A 25,883-nucleotide genomic window follows, 5' to 3' on the forward strand; every position below is an offset into this window, starting at 1 on the left:
TCTCCCCTCTCTGAGCTTTAGCCAGAATGGGACCATCCCTGGCAGAGGGCTTTGCCTCATTCCACATTTGGGGCTCCAGAGGGAGCTCCTACACCAACCTAGGGGCAGCCACAGCAAAGATCTTTGCGGCACAGCCTGATTGCACAGAAGGTAGGTCTAAGTTTAGTTTTCCTGAGCTGCCTTTGGTTTCCAGGCGGGAAAGATGGAAAATTCCTGCGTCTCTGAAAGGGCACACAGAAGGTTGGCCTGCTGTGGAGTCTGCTATGGCAAATAACTTAGGTGGGCATCGCAGGTCAGGACTAGACATAAGAAAGGCAGGCTCTTAGAGGAATCTTCAGCATCAGTTGAGAGCCAAGGCAAGGCTGAGCTATCTAGAGAGTGCCACCAGGTTCCAACCGAGCTGAGAGATACCACCATGAGGTATCCCACTGCTGACTTCAGCAGCGGGTAAATGCACAGGGATGAGACCAGTCACCCTTCAGCACTAGGGAGCACCCAGAACAGCTACTCAGTGGCAGAGAAAAGCACTGATCCAGAAGTCACCACAAAGATTTGAGAGCTTTGTCTCACTTCTGCTGTCATGAGAACATCTGGCTACTGCCCTTGCTCTACTACTTGACAAGTGGGGGCATATGAAGGAAATCAGATTAATTATACACCAAAAAAGAAAAAACTATGTGCTTTCTACACATCTGAGTGTAGTGTGAATATTTTTGAATCCTTATTTATACAGCCATAAGTAAATATGAACATTTTCTAGGCTTTTTCAAAAAAATCAGGACCGTATATAATGAAAAAATTAGTGAAAAAGTTCCTTTAGTGGTTTAATCATAGTTTAAGTTTATGATTTATATTGCCTCTACTTCACAAAAGGAGTTGAGATCATTTACAATAAAATAATGATAGCTAATGTTTATTGAATGATTCCTCTTTCCGCCAGGCACTGTTTTAAATGTTCTAAAGTATATCATTGAATCTACAAGGCAAGTGATTTGGATTATATCCATTTTATAGATGAGAGAAATGAAGCTCAGAGCGGGAGAGCAACTGGCCCAAGTTTTCCCAGCTAGGAAGTGGAAGAGCTGGGCTACAAGCCTACTTAGTCAGCCTCTAGAGCCTGTGTTTTTAACCACTATGCTATTAAAATAAAAATTTAAATACCACAGGAAGAGAGGTAACAATTATGTTCAAAGATGGCTAACATAGTCTTCATAACCAAATGTTAAATTTAGCTTATTGTACCTCCAGGCCAATTAAAATAGACCTTTGTTTATCAGGTGACCAGAATTGAACTAAGAAGAATTTACAAAAAGTGATGTTGGACATTCTGCTCAACACTGTTTACAAGAATTTTGCAAAAGAGCCCAAGATAATAAAAATAGCTGCTAAATACCATAAAAGTAGCTTGAACTTTTTGCAATGTGTCAGGCATTGTGTCAAATACTCCACATGAATTATCTTCCCTAATGTTCCTAATAAATGCTCTGAAGGTGGGACTTTATCTTTATTTTACAGATAAGAAAACTAAGGCTCAGGGAAAGCTTGAGGCCCCATATAGTAAACAGCAGTGTTGGGATTTGATCCTGTATGCTTGACTGTCACATGATACTGCCTCCTGCGACTACACAACACCACGATGTTCATCACATGGTCACTGCCAGGATTCAGATGCTGGTACAGCCACACAGGTTACTTACAGTTCGCATCCCTTCTGATTGGTCAGTGCCCATGCTGTTACTTGTTGTCATACATTTCTAACACCATCTTTGTCAAGTTATGGTGAAAAGAGTAGGGCAAAATAATATCCTTTATTGTAGAGTCAAAATATGTTCTCAATCAGTAAGAGAGACTCCTGTTGTGAAACTTTGCACAAATGAAAATAGGAAAATAAAGATAAATTCCAAATATGAAAACTCATTATTCCAAATAATTTGAAATGGCCAAACTGGATGTTTTGGCAACTGGTGATTTTATGCAAGAAAAGTAATTGGTGATGAGTTAGCAGTCTGGTTAAAGATCAAGCCTTTTTTTTTTGGAATCAGTGATTCTGCCTGCAATGAGAGGGTCAGAAGAGAACAAATTATAACAAGGGTTGCTGTAGGTCACATTTTGTTTCTAAAGTGTGGTGTTAAGGGCTGGTGGCAGTGAGTATAAGTGCTAGGCCTAATGCTGGGACCAGAAGCAAATGATGGGCGAGTATAGGAAATAGGAATTTGGCCCAGGGAGAATGAGTGGGCAGTGAGGAAAGCCATCCTAGTAAGCTTGAGTCCAGAGAGAAGATCTGTAGTCAAAGCAGGTCCAAGCATGACCTGGTTGTCACAGGGCCAAGAAAACTAAAAACATCGAAGACATAGTAAATGCCTAAAGTTTTAACAGGAACATGAGTTTTTCCCCTGGGCCCCCTCAACTCATGGGACAGTCTTCAAGAGACAGCACAAGTGTGCTCTTTGTTCCTTCTTTGTCCCTTCCTCTGTCTTGTGGTTTAGAATGTGTGTATTGCCATCTTGGACCATGACGTCAAATCTACACAGAGAAGAGCAAAAAGATAGAGAGAACCTGGTCTCTGCACCTCCTGTGATGCACCATACCACCTCTGGGCCTCTGATATAGACTTTGACTTGGGAGGAACAAGTTTTGATGCTGTTTAATTCATATTATGTTGGTTATTGATCACCTGCTACTGAACCTAATTCTAATAAATACACCTCTTATCACAGGTGAAGTTCCCCAGGAAGCAGACCGAAATGGAGATCAGCATGCAGGAATTATATTAAGGGGTGTTCTTGGAATCTGTAGTTGTGGAAGAGAAGGAAGCAGGATTGGGCAGAGGGAGATGAGCTGTGATGGAGTCACAGCAAAGGCCTCAGCTGACCTCACAAAGAGCTCTGACGCCGGTGTGGCCATTGAGAGTTGGCCTGAGTAGAGGTAAGTTGGCCCAGCCTTTATGTTCTCATGTAGATCAGTCACTGATTTGACCAGCCTATTATGGGCTGTCCCCAAGGAAGGGAGTATGCCCTTGGTTCAGGCAGATCTCTATGCTCAAGGTACTTTCCGAAGAGTGATACAGATGAAGTGTGTCAGCCAGCAGCACTTATACCAGGTTTGGGAATAAATCCTCTATCCCTGAAAGTGGATCTGGATGGTATAGCACAGTGTCCACTCTACCACTCAACTCTTTATTTTGAGATGATGTAGTTTTAACTAAGTTATTGTTGGTTTAAAGAGTGATACCCTATCAATTCTATCAACAATTCTGCCCATGATATATATAGAATTATATGTGTGTATATATATAGAATTACCAATAATTCTATCAGTTATAATACATTCACTTGCAAGTAACAGAATATCTAACTTAAAGAAAAGGGGTGAGCTTGCAGGAAAGGATCTCAAAGTCATCCACATTTGGATGTAAATGGCAGATGGGCATAGAATATTTACCCTTTTTGGAAATAATTTCATTTCATAATGAGACCAAAGCCTTAAGCCAAAGACATGAATCTCAAATTATAGGGGTAGTCACTTTACAGGAACTGAAGAAATCTCATAGAAACTCTTGCCTTTTTAAAGACCAGGCTGCAACTGTGGGCCCTTGCACCATCCATGAGTCCTGCAGAGTGGACAGCTCTCTTGACAAGAAGACAGAGATTCAGGAGGCTTAGTGAGACAAGCTAGAATCCTGCACCATCTCATCTTCCATATCTATAGCACCCTGTGTTGCAGACCTGCCAAACTATTGTTTAACCCACATCTGCTCGCTCTTGACATGGAACACTGGTTACTATTGTTTTTCCCTTCGCCTTGATATTCTTTCTTTCTGTAGTGGATATTCTCTGTTAGTGGCCACACAACAACATCAAATATTTTCTCTCATTTTAGTAATTTTCCATATTATGAGTATGACTTTCTCAGAAAACTTGCATGGTCAGATTCCCTTAAAGCTAGGGTGCAAATGTGTGACCGATCTTCTATTAATCGTTATGTGTCCACATGGTCAGATTTCTCCAAGTGCAGTGTGTGAGGAGGTGGCCACAGAAAGCAAGACTGATCTTTTGGCATAAGTGGTATCAAAAGTGTCAGGTTCTACTAGTAACAGGACTTCTGGCACTAGCTCCTGAGTATCATAAGTACTAAATAACAGTGGCAGTAATGTACTCAGAAAAGCCTCCCCCACCCCAAAGTGTGTCTGGATACTGTCTTTGACGATGTGCCCTCAGAGTCTGGCCCCTCATCCTCCAAGCAAGTCTGTGAACTATCTGTTATCCTTTAACAAGTTCTCTTTCTTTTTCTTTTTTTTTTTGCTTAAACTATCTAGAGAGGATTCTATTGTTGGCAGCTAAGTCCCCAACCAGTATACCCCTGAAAGGCAAATGCAGTAAACAAAAACCCATATCAGCCAATCCCACCTTATGTGTATTAATAATACTCTGGAATTTTCACTTGTTAATATCCTGACTTCTGCTTTAAATCTATAGCCTTAAATTTGCATCTCATGTCTTATAGTCACTTTCTCTTTTCTATAGGGAAACAAAGAATATTAGCTGAATGACATCATTCAATGGCCCACATCATAGCGAAAATGATATTTCATGGTGTCAACAGAATATGCCTCAGCTTCACAACAAAGCTTTGTAATAGTATGAGAGCTTCGTTCTCTTTTCCTCTTGTTTCTGATCTGTTTTGTTTATAAGGCAAATGAAACTGCTAAGAGAAACATCAAAGACAAGGTATATTACAAATCCAAAATTGCAGCCATGGTCTTATCATATAAAATCTTATCATATAAACTCTTGACTGGAAATGTCATTTATGGTCAAACCAGATATCAAGGACTTGAATACCCTTCCCCTAAGTGAGTATTTCCCTGAAATGTTTTTAACCTTAATAGCAATTACTACTTCTAGCCTGATACCTGGCCCACAGGGAGACCTCATGACTCTCCAGCCTTTCATGATTTAACTGAGATTGATTTTGAGATGGGGCAATGTTGTTGGGATTAGCCTTTTGAGAATATTTTCTGAAGTTTTCTCTTTTCAGAATTGCTCTAGGAGTGATATTGTGAACATTCACCATTGATATATGCTTTTGCTGCCATTGTTGTTTACATAAGTACTCAAAATTTTGAAGGGACTTGGAATGCCAGGTTTATATATTTTTAATTTAATGTTTTATAAATTTAAGTCAAAAGTTCCATATTTTCATCATCTTTAGGTTTTCAACGAAGAATTATAATAGGAGAATCTATATTTATGATCTATAGTAGATTGGATTAATTCCCTCATTTCCTCATTCATCCCTATATCCATGCCCTTTGCCACCTAACTTTGCAATTCCTCCCTCTAATGAAGGTTTTCTTAACCTCAACACTATTAACATTTTTGGCTGGGTAATTCTCTGCTGAGCGGAGTTTTCTTGTGCATTGTAGGATGTTTGGCAGCATCCCTGGCCTCTGCCTATAAGAAGCCAGTATCACTTCCCACTCCCTGCAGTGTTGACAACCAAAAATGCCTCCAGACATTGCCACTCTCCTCCCCTGGATGTGTGTGTGGGGTGGTAGTGGTGGTGGTGGTGCAAAATTGCCTTCATTTCAGAGTCACTTCTCTAAAGGTGGGTGGCTCTCCCACTAATTTTGGTCCCAGCTAATGTGACTTTCCTTGGCCCCGGAGGAGCTTGAAATACACTTATAGTGAAGCTTGCTCTCTTGTGCATTTTCCATTGCTATAAGTAGATTGTCTCCAGGGCAGCTGCTCCCTCTTCAGCCTGGGCCTTAAAATGAGATATGTGGAGCACAGCCACCTCAGCTGATCCAAAGAAGTGTGAAGTAAAGGGACCCCAGCTACCACAGCCTGAAGAAGAGCTGCCTCATCCGACCTCAGACATGTGAGGAATAAATGCTATATGCATCTTGTATTCCACTGAGATTTTATGGTTGTTACACAGCAAAAGCTGACTGATACAGACCCCCTAGCAAAAGTAAAGTATATCCAACTCTTAATTATATTGAATTGGATTTTCCAGTTGCTTTATGTCTTGAGACTGTCCCTCACTCCTTGTTTCCTTTCCCTGATTGTACGCCATCTTCTGTGTCAAAGATGTTTCTGCTTCCTACCAAACTAATTCATTCAGCTGTCTTCTGAGAGCTACCTGTGACCACCTGGCCAACTACCCAAAATGAACGTAGGTGATGAATCTGGATTATTTGTCTTTATATTGTTGAATTTTATAGAGGTTCTTTATATGCTCAGGATACAAGTCCTTTGTCAGATATATGAATTGCAAATATTTTGTCCGAATTTGTAGCTTCTTTTCTTCATTCTTTTAACAGTGTCTCTTGATGATCCAAAAGTTTTTATTTTGATGAATCTATCACTCTTTTCTTTTATGGTTAGTGCCTTTGTTAGGTCTAAGAAAGCTTTGCTCAGATTGCAAAGATATTCTCCTACATTTTCTTCTTTATAGTTAAAGTTTTAGTGTTTAGCTTTTGTAGTTTAGCTTTTATATCAGGGTTATGATCTATCTTGGATTAATTTTGTGAATGGTGTGAGTTGTGGGTCAAGATTAATTTTCATCTATGTAAATGCCCAGTTGTTCCCTCAGCATTTGTTGAAAAGACTTTTCTTTCCCCATTTAATTTCCTTGGGTACTTTGTCATAAATCAATTGACAGTGTATGTGTGGGTCTATTTCGGGACTCAATTCTGTTCCACTCATCTATTAGTATATCTTAACGCCAATACTATGCTGTCTTGATTATTAAAATTTTAGTAAATGTTAACATATTTTATCTTATTGAAAAAAGTAGGGCATGAACTATATAATATAAGATTAGAACCATTTTTTAAAGGCATAAAAGTGATTGGAAAGAAACAAAATCAGATGAATAGATCTTGTCATTGTTAGGACTTTGGATGATTTTTTTCTTCTTCCTGCTTTTCTTTATTCTGTATTCTCTACAATAAGTTTATATTACTTTCATAATTGGGAGAAAAATTTTATTTTAAAAGATTTTCTGCTTCCCTCTGGTTAGCCAAAAGTCAGTTACAGTACTAGGTTTTTTACTGGATAGTTACTTTTCAGGCTGCCGGGTGCTCCAAATTCTAGATGCTCTGCTAACTTCAAGAACCTCTAAGGTGATTCCCCCAGGGACTGAGGTTGGGATTCAGGTGGGCTTCAGGCTTCTGTTCTGCCTAACATATTCTTGAGAGATGACTTCTGGGTTTAAACAAAGCTTAAAGATTTAAAATTTGAGGTAGCAAAGAAAGAGGAAGGAGGAAATCCATTCCAGAGCAGATATTTCAACTGAAAGTTGAATGCACACCAGGAAACACTATTATAATTGGATACTTCAGCCTTATTCCTTCTGAATTTCTAAAGCTTAGGAGGCATGAAATGCATTATGAAAAATGCTTCTTTCTGTGTTTAGTTTGGAACCTGGATAGGGGAAATAGAATTCTGTAACTAAGAATGCCTCTCTGCATCTTCTCAATAGCAGTCTCTAGTCCTTGAGTTTTCATGGTGGGCTATGCTGTCCCTGCCACTCTGGCTGTGCATTATTCCTCTCTCAACCAGACCTCTTTATTTACTCCTAAGGAGTTAGCCTTTATCTTGATAATCCTGATAATCCCAAGTTACTCCACCCAGACCTTTGCCTTTGTCCCCTCCTTGTATACTGCACAGTTAGTTATTTCTACTAGAGCTTGCTCTGCTACCATGACTCCCTACCCTCCTACAGTTCCATCCTTGACAGTGCTAGCTTCCAGAATAAGATTGTGCTACAAGGCCATGTAATATAGCCAACTATGGTACAGCTATAGTCTGTCATAGTATGGCAAGGAAATAAATTGGGTGGGGGTGAGAAGGGGAGAAGAATTAGTAAAAAAAAAAATCAATAGAAACTGCAATCTTATAGAGAATCTGACAAATCAGGACAGCTTGCTTCTAAAAAGCATCACATTTCAGGACGATCTCATCTGGAACAGTGAGAACAAAGATACGGCTTTAGAAATATAAAGCAATAAAGTAGAATGTCATATAAGGGTGGATCATGTAGGGAAAATTTATGAAAGACTGAAATGTCTGGGTGTCTTCAATGGAAACTTAGGCTTTGTTTAGCACATATCCTTACAGGTTACCTGATTTGATGAGGTTTGCACCTTTCATTGCCTTTGAGCTATTTTACAACTGTAAATTTAGACAGTTGATAGTAAAGCAAATGATTCTTGCTCATAATATGCAAATTAATTGTGTCCAATGGAGGGACAATTGATTTCCCCATCCTTGTCCCCCACAAAAGCACACAGCTCCGCAAAGCCACTTTTGTCCATGGCTAAATACCAAATTATTATTTTGAGTGAGGAACAAAAACAAGGGATGACTTATTCCACCATGATGCTGATGTCACTCTCCTGTGATGGTTTACATGGTTCCTGGATCCCATGTTTTCTATTTTTTAGGTTTATTTTTTATGAAGAGATTGATGGTTGCCTACCTGCCTAATATTAATTATTCTCTATGTCTAAGGAGAATCCCAATTTATTTGTGGGTGGCAGTGAGTCCAGCCCAAACTCATATTTCTCAGCCCACCTTATAGATAAATATGGCCATGTGACACAGTTCTGATTGTTGAAATATAAGCAGAAGCTGTTGGGTGAGGCTTCCTAAAAAAGTTCTTAAGAAGGTTAGGGTATAGGCAGTCTCAGCTGGTTTGCACATTGTGCCCTTTGCCTTTCCCTTTCTTCCTGGATGGGATGAAGAAGTGAGTCCTCCCATTGGAAGAGAATATATAAGTCACATGGACTTAATAATTTAGGTCTCTATAATTTAAAATTTCTCATTGTAAATTAAGAAGCTAGCATTCTGGTTCATATATTAGACTCCATGGACCTATTTAATTGGTGTTCACCTTGAGAGATAAACCCAATCTTGGTATATTTTCAAACTAATTTTCTTAGACTGCAAGATTGAGGAAGACTGTGATAAATTCATCACTTAGTGAGGCTTCTTAGGCATTAGACACCACCAGCCTCCCCCAGCAACATCCTGCACACATCAAGTTTTCTTTTGAACTTCTACAGATTATATATCCTCTATATTTGTACTGACAATACATAAATGCTCCACTGAACAAAGAATGGAATCTGACTCAAAGGCAACCCATGAGGAAGCACAAAAGCTTTCTTCTTCACAAAGCTACTCTATATTGGCTAATGATTTATTCAACCAATCATATTCTCTCTTGGGGAATTTGAAGGTGAGGCATCTACAGAGGGATGCAGATGATAGAGAAACACAGTAACAGAGAGGAATGCAGAGAAAACTGTAAAACTAAAAGCCATGAGGTAGGGAATCATGAATAAGCATAAATGATGAGTAAACTGAAATAATAGGTTGCATGAGTTGTGTCATATCCTGATAATGATCCATTTCTCTATGAAATTTGCCAAGACTACTTAGTTCCGTGTTTGTTATTTCCTCCTCCATCTTTACAGTCTATTACCTGAGATAATCTGAGTGGGCCTACGTGCCTTGCAACTTGAAAGCAACTAGTGTAATTATTTCCCAAATCTGTTTCCTCATTTCCATCATCGCTGCTTGCTCAGATGAAGCTTTCATTCTTACTCACATAGATGACTGGAATAATAATTTATAGCATCCCAGCTTTTACTCTTCCCTCATGTAACCTTTCTGAAACACAGATCTTCTCTCTCTGTCTTCATGAATAATGCATATGTGAGCAATGGCATGTCATATGACAGTGCTTCATGGATATAAAACAGTTCCACTCTGTCCCTGTGCACGTGCCCTGGAGGTTGAGAGTTAGAGGAGCCTTATTATACCCTTTAAGGAGGGAACTGTGGCCCAGAATTCCCTTTGCCTCAAGATGGCGGCACCAACCCGCTACGCAGAACCCATTGTGGAGTTCCGAGTCCACCTCTCTGTGACTTTTAGTTAGGTGGTGTGTGGCTGAGAGAAGGCTGGAATATGTTTCTTTCACTAAATGGTAACTTGTGGCAGTGTTGTTCCTTGACCAGTTTTCTTCACTCTCATAACTTTTAAGAGAAGACATTTGATAGCTTTAGATTTAAGACCACATTTTCTGGAAATATATATTTGATCATAAGCAGTTATAAAATTTCTGAGTATACCACATTGAGGATTGATGGAGTAGAAGTGTAGGTATCCTGGAACCAGATTGCAGGGTTCAAATTCTGGCTGTTCCACTAACTAGTTGTATGACTCTGGGCAAGTTAATTCGTCTGTGAAAGAGAGATGCTTTCTAGAGTTATTGTGAGGATGAAATGTGTTAAACTGTGCTAAGTACTTATAATAGTACCTGGCATGTGGTAGTCTCTCAGAAAGTTTTTGATGACGTTATTTATGTTGTGGAAAGAATATTTTACCAACTCTTTCAATAATTATATCCTCTCCCCCCCAGCCCCTCGCAAAACCTAGATATGTACACAGGAGCCCTCAAAACTCTCTGGCAGTCATAGCCTTTTGAAACTTCACTTAGATACATGCTGAGTGCTTTGATTAGTCAATCTTTGAGAAATCTCCATATTTTTATTATGCAATTCAAATCCTGATCGTGTCCCTATGGGAAAGAATGGTCTCTTCTAAACCTTATGAAGTGGAAACTCCCTGGCCATGATATTTGCTTTTTTTGAGGGAACACCATCTGTTATAATTGGATATACTTTTTCAATAAATGAGGGTTTAATTTTCCATGTGGAAAGAGGACGACTGATGAACTGAATGTTACATCAGTCAGAAGTAACTTTTAAAAACTATAATTAAAAGGTATAACTTTAAATTTTAAATCATTCATTTGAAAGCAAAGGAGATTTCTGAAAAACAAAACTGTAAAACATTGTAAGATCTAAGATGAGATGTGTGTTGGTTATTAAACTACTGTCCCTCACCTTCAAACCGATCCTTCTCTGTTTGGCTTTGTGATGCTGAGGCTGGGATTATGCAAACCCCATTACTCCTTTGCCAGCTGGACCCCTGTTAGGCCTCATCAGTAGGGGGTTCTGGATGGAGACTGGAAGGCTGGAGGAAGCAGAAGGGCCTGGCTTCTTCCTGTCTGCTTCCTATTCCTCTCCCATCACCCCAGCAAAGGCTCTTCACCTCTAGTGCAGTGCTTCCATTAGGTACAGTCGATACTAGTTTGCAATTTTCCCAACACTCCCAGAACCAGCTCCATTGCACTCCTCCAGAGACACCAACCCAGCTAGCTCGTGTCCCTTCCTCAGGGGTCTCAGTTCAACTCTGTGGTCCTTCTTGCAAGCATTCGGAGCCCCATAAACTGCCAAGCAGCAGCCCCTCCTCAGAGGTCTGAGTCCCAGCCCTAAAAGACTCCTCCTTCAAGCTTCTAAGATTTAATTTCCAAACTCTTCCCTTTGTTCCCCCAGCCCTGATGGTGATAGCTGCTTTCTCCAATATCCATCTCAACATTACGTTCCGTGCTCCCTGTTAGCCTTGTCAGTTCTCCAACATCTGTTAACAAATTTTTATATTAAATATGTGACAAGATGTTATGTAAGTTATCATCAGTAAACTTCCCAGGCCACGTGTGCATTTATTTATTGTCCATCTGTGTTTCTGTTTATCTGCTTATCTTTCTATGTAGCTGGTCAGTATATTTTTATCAAAAATTTTACGTGTTTTGTGGAGACTACTTGATAGTTTGACTTAGTGTAAACAATTCTCTTCATCTTATGGTTTGAAATACACCTCGGGCCCCATCATTTCTTTCTCATGAGCCTGTTGTCTACTAAAATTTCCACTATCAGGAGAATCATCCTTTTACGATGAGTTTTTCATCTCTGGAGATCCTCTTAAAATGCAGATACTCAGAGGGTAGAGTATGGTGTCATTTATAATATAACAGAGGTTAGTGGATTGTATTGGAACACAGCGCATTGTAAGTCTCCATTAACTAGCCTATGAGTCCTTGTCCTCCATGTCCTCTTGTATCCTCAGGACCTTCTTGGTAACTTGTGGACATTATGCCCTCAATGAGTAAAATGCATGAGGCAATTGAGGTGGGGAAGACTTGGTGGGGAGGAGGCAATGTTTGAGTGTGGTGACCTCATAGCCAGGAGGCAGCCTAAGACCAATGGCTCCCTGAAAACGGTCAAGGAGCAGAGAAATGGCAGGAAAGAATGTTGAGGATAAATTTTGCTTATTTCAAAAGTCTTACCTCAGGCTGGCTCCCAGAGGCAGAGATTGTTCTTAAAACAATTTAAGTTGGCAAAAAATCATCTTTTCTGGGAACTGTGATACGAAATTATTGCTTGAATCATGGTATTGACCTCCTTCTTCCTCTGTTCTATCCCATCTATATTAATGTAAAATTAGTCATAAGATCAGATTTACAGAGAATCACTTACCTAGGCAAACTCAGGTTCTGGAACAAATCATAGATTAAGAAATTGCTTTTCTTTTGCAATCCCCTTTCTCACTTCAGGCAAGATTAGTTTTCCTTAAGCGGCTGTTGGGGTGGGGAACTGACAAAGACTTACTCACTTAGTCCCTGTTATTCCTGTCTCTCATTTATTAGGTTTCCAGCACTGACACTTTTCATCAACCTTTCTCTTTTATCCTTTTCTCCAAAAATTGTCAGAGAAATGTTTATCTGTATCAATATTTATGTCCAAATCTTTATTTCTTTTTTTCTCATCAAAGCTGTTCTTGCAGAGGGATTCTTTGTATGCTAAGCAGGATTGTAGAAGATTTAGAAAACCAAATGAAAAGATGGATGAAAGAGAGTGACATTGGCATCATGGTGGAATAAGTCATCCCTTGCTTTTATTCCTTACTCAAAACAATAATTTGGTATTTAACTATGGACAAAAGTGCCTTTGTGGCAGCTGTGGGATCCAGCACCATGTGCCAAGAGACCCTGGAGTAGTCTCACTCACTTGTGCATTGGGTAATAGGCATACCGACTTAGGTTCCAGCTGTGGACTCTGCAGTGGCCTGTGAACTGTCTCCCTCTTGGGCACAGTCTGGGAACCCCCCAAAAACACTGTCTTAGACAATACCCACAGATGAAAGAGCCTTTGTAGAAGTCCAGGTCTCCAGAGGAGACGTTTCAACATGCTGTTGGAACAAAAAATATGAGTTGGGACACATTGGAGTAGATAAGAGAAACAGCTTGACTTGATATGCATCATCCCACCCCCAAGGTGGCACAGCTCAGGGCCAAGAAAGATCTTCTGTGGGAGACCAGCCCATGATTTATTCTGTGGAGGAAAGGGAGAATGTTTGAGTGAATACTGGCTTCCCCAGCTGTGTGGGACACTGCCAGAAGGGATCATTTCTCTCTTATCCCATCCAGAGTACTGAATCATGGGATGTAAGATGGGTGGGAAGAGTCTGGGAGAGTTGCAGATAGGACTGTTGGAGGTCATTAAAGGGGCACAGATCTTACTAACTTTATTACAGACTCCATCAAGATGCCTGCCCATGAACCACTGGGAATGCCACAGCCGCAGATGCCCTCAACTGGCCCATGGTTACCCCCATCACTCTATGAGCCTTGCCCATACACTCCCACCCTCTGACAGGCTCCCAATGGCAGTGGTGAGAATGAGCTTTGGCAGATGGCTCCTAAGCATGTGCAGAAAGCTGGCCTGAATCTGAGCACCAGGTAGAGACCACAAACTTGAGCTTTAGTGCTGCCTTTGGGAAAACAAAAGAGAGGCTGTTGGCACTTGGCCTGGTGTGTTTCAGGATTGAGGGAAGGCATATAAGCTTAAGAATCCTGCCACAAGCGGGAGCAAGAAGCATGGAACAGGTGTATCTATAGAAGATTTGAGAAAGCCTCAGAATCACTAGTAGGGCTGAAGGAAGGTATTTCTGTCCCGCAGGCAGTTGATAAAGACAGAAGAGGTGGCTGCTACTTCAAATGCAAGGACAGCAATGCAAAACTTCAAGCAACATGAAAAGTCAAGGAAACATGATACCACCAAAGGGTCATAACAGTCTTTCAGCAACTGGCCCCAAAGACATGGAGACCTCCAATTTAAAGAATTAAAATAGCTATTTTAAGGAAACTCAACAAGCTGCAACAAAAGCACAGAAAGACAATTCAATGAAATCAGGAAAAAATACATGAACAAAAAGCAATAGAAATCATAAAAAAGAACCAAACAGAAAATTCTGGAGCTGAAGAATACAATGAAAGAAATTTTTTAAAAAATCCTACAGACAGCATTCACATCAGAATGGATCAAGCAAAAGAAAAAATATATGAGATAGAAAACAGGACTTTGAAGTTACACAGAGAACAGAGGGAAAAAATGAAGAAGAGTGATGAAAGCCTATGTAATCTACGGGATGCCATTAAAAGAATTAACTTGTGAATTAATGGAGTTCCAGAAGGAAAAGAGAGGAGAAAGGGGTAGAAACCTTGTAAAGAAATATCGCAAAGAACTTTTCAAATCTGGGGAGTTGTTTGGATATCTAAATTTGTGAAGGTCATAGGACATCAAAAAACATTTAAAGAGATCCTCTCCAAGATACTATAATAAAACTGTCAAAAATCAAAAATAGAAAGAATCTTAAAAGCAGTAAGAGAAAAAGATCTTGTAACTTAAAAGGGAACAACCATAACGCTATCAGTGGGTTTCTCAGCAGAGACCTTATAGGCTAGAGGGAGTGAGGTGATATATTCAAAATGCTGAAATAAAAATTCCTGCCAACCAAGAATACTTTACCTGACAAAGTTGTCCTTCAGACATGAAGGAGCAGTAATGACTTCCCAAGAGAAACAAAAGCTGAGAGAATTCATCACCACTAGACCTGTCTTACAAAAAATGCTGAAAGGGGTGCTTCAAGCTGAAGTGAAAGGACATCAATTAGTAACATGAAAACATATGAAAATATAAAACACACTGGTAAAGGTAAGTATATAGTCAAATTCGGAACATTCTAATACTGTAATTTGGTGGAGTATTAACCATTTAACTCTAGTATAAAGGTTAAAGGACAAGAGTATTAAAAATAACTATAGCTACAATATTTTGATAATGAATCAACATAAAAAGAAATAAATTGTGACATCAAAAACATAAAAGGGGGTAGTAAAAGTGTACATTTTTGTATATAATTGAAGTTAAGTTGTTATCATCATAAAACAGACTGTTATATCGATGAGATTTTTTATGTAATCCTCATGGTAACTGCCAAAAAAACCATACAGTAGCCTCATGGTACCCACCAAAAATAACCCTACAGTAGATTTACAAAAGATAAAGAGAAGACAATCAAAGCATACCACTACAGAAAATTGTTATTTCACAAAGGAAGGCAGAAAGGGAGGAAGAAAAGAACAAGGGAACTACAAAACAGCCAGAAAGCAGTGAATAGGATGGCATTAGTAAGTCCTTACCTATCGATAATTACTCGAAATGTAAATGGATTGAATTCTCCAACCAAAAGGCATACAGAGGCTAGATGGATTTAAAAAAAAAAAACAAAAAAAACCAACTATATACTTCCTACAAGAAACTCATTTCAGCTTTAAAGAGACACATAGGTTCAAAGTAATGGGATGGCAAAAGATATTCTATGCAAGTGGAAACCAAAAGAGAGTGGAGGAGGCTATGCCATATCAGACAAAATAGACTTTAGGGCAAAATGGTAATGAGACAAAGAAGATCATTATATAATGATAAAAGGGACAATTCATCAAGAAGATATAATAATCGTAAATATGTATGCACCCAACATTGAAGTACCTAAATATATAGTGCAAATGCTAATGGATGTGAAGGGAGATATACACAACAATACAATAAATTAAGGAACTTCAATACCTCACTTTCAATAATGGATAGATCATCCGGACAGAAAATCAACAGGAAAATGTTGGACGTAAACTATACTTTAGGCCAAATGGATCTAACAGACATATAGAGAACATTCCAACCAACGGCAATAGAATACACATTCTTCTCAAATGGTCACAGAATATTTTCCAGGATAGATCATATGATAGGTCACAAACGAGCCTTAGCAAATTTAAGAAGATTGAAATTATACCAAGGACCTTTTTTGATCACAATGGTATGAAACTAGAAATCAGTAACAGGAGGAGAGCTGGAAAATTTGCAAAATGTGGAAATTAAACAATATACATGTGAACAATCAATGGGTCAAAGAAGAAATCAAAATGGAAATCAAAAAATATCTTGAATGAAATGAAAATGTAAACAGAATATACGGGATGCAGCAAAAGCAGTTCTAAGAGGGAAGTTTATAGTGATAAATACCTACATTAAGAACAAAGGAAGATCTCAAATAAATAATCTAACTTTACATCTCAAGGAACTAGAAAAAGAAGAACAAACTTAAGCCCAAAGTTAGCAGAGTGAAGAAAATAACAAAGATCAGAGCAGAAAGAAATGAAATAGAAAACAGAAAAACAATTAAAAAGATTAATGAAACTAAGAGCTAGTTTTTCAAAAACATAAACAAAATTGACAAACTTTTAGCTAGATTAACCAAAAGGAAAAAACAAAGAGAGAGAGAGAGGATCCAAATTAGAAAATTATAAATGCAAGAGGAGACATTACAACTAATGCCACAAAATGAGAAGGATCATAAGGGACTAAACAGTTAAACAACAGCAAATTGGATTGAAGAAATGGATAAATTCCTAGAAACATGCAACCTACCAAAAGTGAATCATGAGGAAATAGAAAATTGGAACAGACCAATAATGAGTAAGAAGATTGAATCAGTAGTCATAAACCTTTTCTTTTCCCAAAGAAAAGGTCAGGAACAGATGATTTCACTGGTGACTTCTACTAAACATTTAAAGAAAATTAATGCCAGATCTTCTCAAGCTCTTCCAAAGATATTGAAGAGGAGGGAATACTCCCAAACTCGTTTTATGAGGCCTGCATTAGCTTAGAGGAAATCCTGTTCCTCTAAGATCAGGAACAAGACAAAGATGCCCATTCTCACCACTCATGTTCACCATAGTACTGGAAGTCCTAGCCAGAGCAATCAGGCAAGAGAAAGAAATAAAAGGCATCTAAATAGGAAAGGAAGAAGTAAAAATGTCCCTGTTTGCAGATGATATGATCTTATATATAGAAAATCTTAAAGACTTGACCAAAAAACTGGTTGGAACTAATAAAGGAATTCAATAAACTTGTAGTATACAAAATCAATATATAGAAATCAGTTGATTTCCTATAGACTAACAATAAAATATCTGAAACAGAAATGAAGGAAACAATCCCAGTCACAGCATCAAAAACAAAATACTTAAGAATCAACTTAACCAGGGAGGCAAAATGCTACCCTCCCCCATCAATAGCATTTCATTAAAAAGGAGAACACTTGGAGCTGGCCTGGTGGTGTAGTGGTTAAGTTTGCATGCTCCGCTTCTGGCAGGCTGGTGTTGGCAGGTTCAGATCCCAGGTGCAGACCTAGCACTGCTCATCAAGCCATGCTGTGGCGGCATCCCACATGAAATAGAGGAAAATTGGATCAGATGTTAGCTCAGCAATAATCTTCCTCAAGCAAAAAGAGGAAGACTGGCAAGAGATGTTAGCCCAGGACCAATCTTCCTCATAAATAAAAAGAGAACCCTTAACCACCAAAAGTTAGGAAAAACATAAGCTTGGAATGAAGAATAGTTCTTAAATGAATGATTTTGCTTTTTTGAAAAACCCATTGTTAAAATACAAGTACTGAGGGAAGGCAAGAAAAATCATAATATACTTAGATCTGCATGAACTTCACTATTATAGTAATAGTAGTAATAATTAGTATTTATTGAGAGTCTACTATGCACTGAGATTATGATGAACACTTTATATATATTATTTAATCTTACCCATAAGTCTCCCAGGTGGGTCCTATAATTATTTCCATTTCACATTAAGGAAAATGAGAACTGGTTAAGATGTGTGCTTAAGGTTACACAGCTTAGTGGCAAAGCCGTGCTTCGAAGCCAGATCTGACAGGAGGCCTGGCTAGACTGCCGGACCACCCATACCTCCCACTCAGGAATCTCTTTCTCACATCCCTTACCTGGGTCCCTCTGAAGCTATTGGCCTTGGGCCCCGGCACCACTGAATTTATCAGTTGGCTCTGTCCTCCTGGCCAAGCTTGTTTTAACTTTTGAGATAGAGCATATTTACCTTTCAAGTACAACCTGGATATACTTTGTTTCCTGCCCTTCTATTACTTAAGTCGTATCCTTAAAATGAACAAAGACTTCTTGGCTTGAAATAGTATGCCCTTGTTCCTTGCAGCCTTCTATTGTCTCTTCTCCTTGCAAATAATTCTTGCCTGAAGTGTTCAAAGTCTCCCCCCAACTTGGTACCCCTGGTAGACTCAGGAAGCCTGAGCTGCTGTTATGTAACCGAACATCATCTCACGGCTGCTGAGGTTGGAGAAAGGGAAATAGAAATGGGACTCACAGCTTTCCAGCTTTGGTTTGGTGGCTCAGTGGCTGTTTGCAGAGGTTGCTTCTCAGCTGGCACTTAAGTCCTAAATTTGGAAGATGAACTGCCCTGACTTTGTTTTCTTGCTATCTCTCTGAGCCTTCTGAGCAGTGGTTCTGCACCACCTGTTTAACACAACTGATGCAATATTTTATCCCTCTTTAATAAACGTTGACTTTATTGGTGGAGGGACACATAACATGTAGCATAGACAGGGAGGGGATTTATGACTTCAGACACAAACCCAAGAGCAGTGAACGTTAAGTTCTTACATAGAAATTAATCAGAAAGTCTCCAGCTTGAACATAAGGCACTTTTACTTATTACGCTGTGAGTTAGCTTTTATTTTACCCTCTTTACAGAAGAGAAAGCAGAGGTACAGACGGGATTTGCCCCACGTCCCACATCTAACTAGGTACTGGCAGAACCATGACTAAAATGGAAGCATTTGGCTCCTGTTTCAATACCACACTGCCTCTTGGCAAAATAAAATCATTCGTTTATTATTTATTCAATACATATATACTCAGTACCTTTTCTATGCTAGGTTTTGGGAAACTCCACAGTAAGCAGAATGGTCTGGTTGCTGATGTCATGGAGATTACAGTTCTGTGTCAGAGTAGACAGTCCAATAATCACACGCATAAATGAAAACTGCCCAGTTTTCAGTTAGAAGTAACAGAGTCATAGTGCCAAGAGAACATAGACAGAAATGAGGTTAGGAAGAATTCCTGTAAGATAGATTGAGGATATTGAAAAAGCAAGAATGTAAATAAACAAGCATGAAAAACCATTCGCTTTCTGAAATCAACTGTTATTCATTGATGATCAATAAATCTTACGTGTTCTAAGGTGTTCCAAGAAAAGCTTACATCTTTTGTCATCTGTGATGCCTCCAATCAGATCCCAGCTGAAAGGGGTTGGATTGCTACTAGCTGCTAGGTCCTTTGGACCACAGAGCTTGTGGTTACATCTGATACTGGGAATAAAAAGATTTTTAAGTGGCTTATTTTGATTTATTTTAGCAGAACCTTTTTTTCCTCTCTCTTCACCAGGCAAATCTACTTGAATTATTCTTTAATGGTTGGAGTAGGAAAATTTCTCTTTTCCTTGCCCTTTACCTTGGTCTAAACTCAGCTAGAGCCTAAAAGACATTAAGATACAGGCCTAAGAGCCCCCAACTCCATCTCCATCCCAACCAGGAAAAAGCCCTTTTGGCCTTTTCATTTCTGGGAAGCCACTTTGCTGGCTCCCCTCCCAACTGTGGAGGACTGTTTACTCATCTTACAACTTTGCTCATTTTCCTCCTTCGTGTGGATAAAGAGCTAAGTAACATTTCAATTTGTTTTCTTTTTTACAAAAGTAATACATGTTTATTGTAGAAAATATAGACTTGTGAAAAGTTACCACTTGTTGGTATCAAGATCCTTTTATTTTTTTTTTGCTTTTCAATTTTGGGAAAGAATGGAGTTAGACTCTTAAGTCTAAGTTTCTTTTAGCTTCAAGAACTATTTAAAAAAAATATATTCCCCCCTCTAAATTTTCTAGTTCTTTTAGATTCCTTTTAGACAAAGGAGACCAACTGAAAAACCCAGTTACAGTGGGTTGTTTTTTGGGGGAAGGGAGAAGAGAGAGTAGATTTTAATATTGCTTTTTATATCTTGTACTATGGAATCTCGTCAATTTGAAAGAGGCTTGGGCACTCTATCACTGTTGGTATAATTGTCTTGGACCTCCAGAGCCACGACATTGCATGTGGTAGTCTTGAATTGTGCAGTGCACAATCTGCACAGCTCTACTCTTGCTCACTTGCCCTATTCTGTTTCAGGTCTATCTAACTTTTGCACCCTTCCTCTTGGTCCCTTATTTCCTGTTCAGCACCCCTCGTCTCTGGCACTTCATGAGTGAATTTGGCTTCCCAAGTCTGGCCTTTTTGTATGTAATTTGTCCCACCTAGGATTGCCAGATTTAGCAAATAAAAATATGGAACACCCAATTGACTTCTGGGGACATATTTATACTGAAAAACTATTCATTGTTTATCTGAAACTCACATTTAACTGGGTGTCCTGTATTTTATCTAGCAACCCTTGTCCTGGCCCTCTACCTCTTGTAGGACTTGGATGTGTTTGCTGATCCTTCTGCCTGCTCAGGTCTCTCTGACCCCACCCTGGGGAGTGCTCACGTCCTCTGGGAGGACAATCAGTTTTCTCACAAGAAGTTTAAGAAGCACAGTTCTTCTGGTTTGTGGAGTGTGGGTGGACAGAGTGTAGATAAGATAGATTAATCTTGCCTCACATTCGTCTCTATTCAATGATAGTTTCCTGTGTGTTATCATATATCTGTTAAATTGCAAGCTTCTAGAAGACAGAGACGGGTTCTACTCCTTTGTGTCATTCAAAGTGCAATACTGAGCACAGTGCCAGCCACGGAGTAGATGTTAAACAAATGCTTGCTAGAGGAGTAGATTCTGTGTAATGCGTCACTGAAAATACAGGTCTGCTTTTCCTCCCTAGGTGGCCTGTGAGATTAATTTCAATGTTTCTGTTTGCAGATGGTGTGTACTTGGGGGTTTTGATGTATATATATGTATTTTATGTTTCTTTCTTAATAACAATATAAGCATTATTTACCAAGATTCCCCTCATATTGGTCCCTCAATAAGGTAACCCAATAAGGAGCTGAAATGTCACCTTTTAAACTTTGTGGCCCTACTGGCATTGTTCTTCACATCCCCCATGCCATAGGATTCAAAGGAAGTAATATGGACATCAGCATAACCTGAGCTCTAAATCTTCAAGATACCACCTATTTGCTTCATTACATGGGGACGTATAAACTCCTATCCTATTTAAGCCACTGCTATTTTGGGTTTTCTGTCACTTACAGCTGGCCTAAATCCTTAACAATACACCTCCAGTCATTAGTTTTCTCTGCCTTAGCTGGGGAGTATTTTATTTTGGAGTTAGAAGGAAGGATCACTGCTCATATTAGTTAAGAATAGGATTACCTACAAATAACTGAAACTTTCTAAAATAGCAGTTGCTTAAACAGGTGGAAATTGTAAAAGGAATCCAGAGACAGGCACTCCAGTGCTGGAATGGCTCCAAGTAGTTGTCGGGACTCCTTCCAGTTCCCTACTCTGACATTGACAAGTGAGCTATAAAGTGTTCATCCTTAGTTCAAGATGGTTGCCACAACTCCAGTTACCACATCTGTGTTCCAGTCAGGAGGTTGGAGAAAAGATAATGATGTTGTATATCCTATCCTCTTCCAGAAAACTTCATGGAAACCTCATATTCATTCATCCATTTATTCAAAAAATATTTGTGGTGCTCCTGGAATTGCTTTGGGCACTGGTCATACAAAAATATAACTTAATTCTGATTCATGAGACTTCAGCCATGTGGTTGCAATTAGCTACTGGGGAAGCTGAGTGATATGCCCAACTGAAAATAGGGGTTTTCTTGCTAAGGATGAAGGGTTAACTATAAAGGTAATTGGCAGTATTTGCCAAATTGCTTTTGGAAAATAGGAACAAATATTTACATTCAACATCTTAGCCTAAATTCTTAGCAAAGTTTTCAAAACTCTGCATGATATGGCTTCTCCCTACTCTGTATTTTCATCCTTTTTTTGTGTGTGTGAGAAAGATTGGCCCTAAGCTAACATCTGTTGCTAATCTTCCTCTTTTTGCTTGAAGAAGATTGTCACTGAGCCAGTGGCACTTGTGTTCATGGATCCCACGGGACTGTAGCAAACAAACAGTTCTTAACAGGCTATCTTCCCAGGCCTCAGTGCAGAGATAACAGACAGAAATGCCCATCTCCTATTCTTTCTCTGAAAGACATATATTTGTGAACTTTAAAAGCTGCTTCCAGCTTAAGGAGTGAGGAGTTATGTTTTACCTCCTTGAGTGCAGTGTCTACAGAAGTTATTTGGAATTTTTCTGCTTGGGTGATATTCTTCTCCGTGGGAGATTTGTCTATTCTCTTCCACTTATCTATATATCTATATAATCATCTATTTATATCAGTATTGAAATTTATTTTATATTTTGCCTTATAATACAACTCTGCGTTTATTTTGTTGCTCAAATTGTTCCAGCTTTGGCCATTAGGACCTCTTCAGTTGGCTCCTGTGTCACTTTGACAGACCCCCATTATTGTATCTTGTTTCAGCATTTCCTCACTTTTTTGGCACTATAAGATACTCTAGGATCATCTTGCATATTTCCTGCCTCCGTTCTAAAATCAGCCATTTCTCCAAGGACTCCTGGTTTCTTTTATTGGAGAATGGTATTAGATACAAGATCTGCATGCTAGGAGTGGTCATTGTCACACTGGTGTGTTATGGCTTCCAGGCCCTTTCAGCTGACAGAGCAAGGAAATATATGTATGTATACTCATCCGTCTATATACACATATCCATAAATATTTCTATCTTGGCCATCTATTTCCGTATTAAGCTAAACATTAGTTCATATGGATGTCTCCAACTAATCCATTATCACACTGGTCATTTTAGCCTCCTCCTTGTGCTTATCTGTAAATTCTAACTCCAACAGTGAGAAACCTGGCTGTTACCCATTCACTTAATTGTTAAATTGCAGGATACATGTATAGCAGTATCAGAATTGTTAATCCATATTCTCAGGGGAAACAACTTATCAACTAGAGTACGGTGCTTATGTATAGTTCTTTTTGCCCTTAGTCTTACAGACTCCACTTATTTCCAAAGTTACTTAGGTCAACACGTTTTCCCTCGTGCCCTTCAGTGAGGATGTTTCATATATCTGGAATACAGTTAGGTTCTTTTGTCACAGCATAGATTCCTTGCCGAGATCCCCCAACTGCCTGAATGATTTTTTAAAATTTTCATACATTAACGTTTACTTTTTGTGCAATAGGTTCTATGGGTCTTGACAATTGCATAGTGTCCTGTATCCACGATTGCAGTATCATACAAAATAGTTTCACCACCGAAAATAATCCACTGTGTTCACCTGTTCAGTCCTCCCCCACCCTTAAATCACAGCCATTGCTTAACTGTTTACAATCTCTATAGTTTTGCCTTTTCTAGAATGTCATATAAATGGAATACAGTATGTAGCCTTTTCAGATAGGCCCATTTTATTTAGCAATATGCATTTAAGATTCATCCATGTCTTTGCATGGCTTTATAACTCATTCCTTTTTATTTCTGCATAGTATTCCATTGAATAGATGTACCACAGTTTGTTTACACATTTACCTCTTAAGGACATCTTGGTTGCTCCAGTTTTTGGTGATTATGAATAAAGCTTCTCTGAGCATTCATGTGCAGATTTTTGTGTGAATATAAATTTTCATAAATTTCATAAATCCATAAATCAGCTTGGATATTTAGGAGCATGATTGCTGGAATATATCATAAGAATATGTCTAGTTTTGTAAGAAACCACCAAGATATCTTCCAAAGTGGTTGTCTCATTTCACATTCCCACCAGCAACAAATGAGTTCCTGTTGCTCTGCATCCTACTAGTATTTAGTGTTGTCAGTGTGTTGGCTAGTAGCCATTCTAATCGGTGTGTTGATATCTCATTATTGTTGTACTTTGCACCTCTTTGAAGAGAAATAATGTTAAGCGTATGTTCAGGTGCTTATTTGCCATCTACAAATCTTCATTGATGAGGTGTTTATTCAGATCTTTTGTACTTTTAAGTTGAATTGTTTGCTCATTGTTGCTTTTAAGAGTTCTTTGTACATTTTGGATACAAGTCCTTTATTAGATTTCTGGTTTGTGAATATTTTCTCCCAGACTGTGACTTGTCTTTTAATTCTCTTAACAGTGCCTTTTTCAGAGCAGAAGTTTTTAATTTTAATAAGTTTTAGCTAATTAATTTTTTCTTTCATGGATTATGCTTTTGGTGTTGTATTTAAGGACTCATCGGAAAACCCAAAGTCACTTAAACTTTCTCATATGTTTTCTTCTAGAAGTTTTAGAGTTTTGCATTTAGGTCTATCATCCATTTTGAGTTAATTTTTGTGTATGGTTTGACGTCTATGTCTGTATTCATTTTTCTGTACATGGGCTTCCAGTTGGTCCAGCACCATTTGTTGAAAAGACTCCATTGAATGCCTCCATTCTCCATTGAATGCCTTTGTGCTTTTGTGGAAAAAAATCATTTGACTACATTTGTGTGGACTTATTTCTGGATTACTTGTCCCATTGATTTGTGTTTCTATTCTTTCATTAATACCATGCTGTCTCATTACTGTAGCTTTATAGTAAGTCTTGACATTAGGTATGTGAGTCCTCTTATCTGTTTCTTCTCCAATATTGTATTGGCTATTCTAGGACTTTCGCCTTTCTATATAAACTTAAGAATTTGTTTGTCAATATATATAAAACTGCTTTCTGGGATTTTGATGGTATTGTGTTGACTCTATTGATTAAGTTGGGAAGTATTGACATCTTAGCGATATTGAGTCTTCCTGTTCATGAACATGGAATCTCTCTCCATTTATTTAGATCTTCTTTAATTTATTTCTTCAGTGTTTTGTAATTTTCCACATACAGATCTTTATATATTTTGTTTGTTTATACTAAACTATCTATTTTTGTGGTGCTATTGTAAATGATGTTGTTTTTTAAATTTTAAATTCTAATTGTTCATTGCTGGCATATAGGAAAGCAAGTGACTTTTGCATATTGACCTTCTACCCTGTGACTTTGCTTTCTAGTTCCAGAAGTTTTTATTTAGTAGATTCTTTAAGGTTTTCTACATGTACAACCCTGTCATTTATGCACCAAGGCAGTTTTATATCTTCCTTTCCAATTTGTATACTTTTTATGTCCTTTTCTTTTCTTATGGCACTAGGCAGGACTACTGGTATCATGTTGAATAAGAGTGATAATGCCCAATACTAAGGTCAAAGTATCCGTTCTTTCATCATTCAGTGTGGTATTAGCTGTTGATTTTTATATATTTTCTTTATCAAGTTGACAAGCCCCCCTCAATTCCTAGTTTGCTGAGAGTTTTTATCACAAGTATATGTTGAATTTTATCAAATACTTTTTTTTTGCATCAATTGATATGATCACATATTTTTCTTCTTTAATCTGTCAGCATGGTGGAATACATTGACTGAACCAGCCTTGCAAACCTGGGATTGTATTTCTTTTAGTGTTTGCATCTGATTTTGGCATTAAAGTAATGCTGATCTTACAGAATGAGTTAAGAAGTATTCCCTCTCATATTTTCTGGAAGAGATTGTAGAGAGTTGGTATTATTTTTTCCTTAAATATTTGGTAGAATTCACCAGCAAACCATCTGGGCCTGGTGCTTTCTTTTTCAAATTGTTTATTAATTATTGATTCAATTTTAAAAATAGATATAAGGCTTTTTGAATTATCTATTTCTTCTTG

General features: G+C 38.5%; 1 protein-coding gene across 3 annotated transcripts in view; it reads left to right on the plus strand.

Moving 5' to 3' along the window:
• IL33 (interleukin 33) overlaps positions 1-25,883 on the plus strand; it is a 158,006-nt gene that overhangs the window by 20,629 nt on the left and 111,494 nt on the right. For all 3 annotated transcript variants that reach the window (XM_070590052.1, XM_070590028.1, XM_070590040.1), the window contains exon 2: positions 2,718-2,925. The gene's annotated coding sequence lies outside the window, so the exon portion shown is untranslated. The remainder of the gene's footprint in view (positions 1-2,717; positions 2,926-25,883) is intronic.

Source organism: Equus przewalskii, chromosome 22, assembly GCF_037783145.1.
Source record: "Equus przewalskii isolate Varuska chromosome 22, EquPr2, whole genome shotgun sequence".
NCBI lineage: Eukaryota > Metazoa > Chordata > Mammalia > Perissodactyla > Equidae > Equus > Equus przewalskii.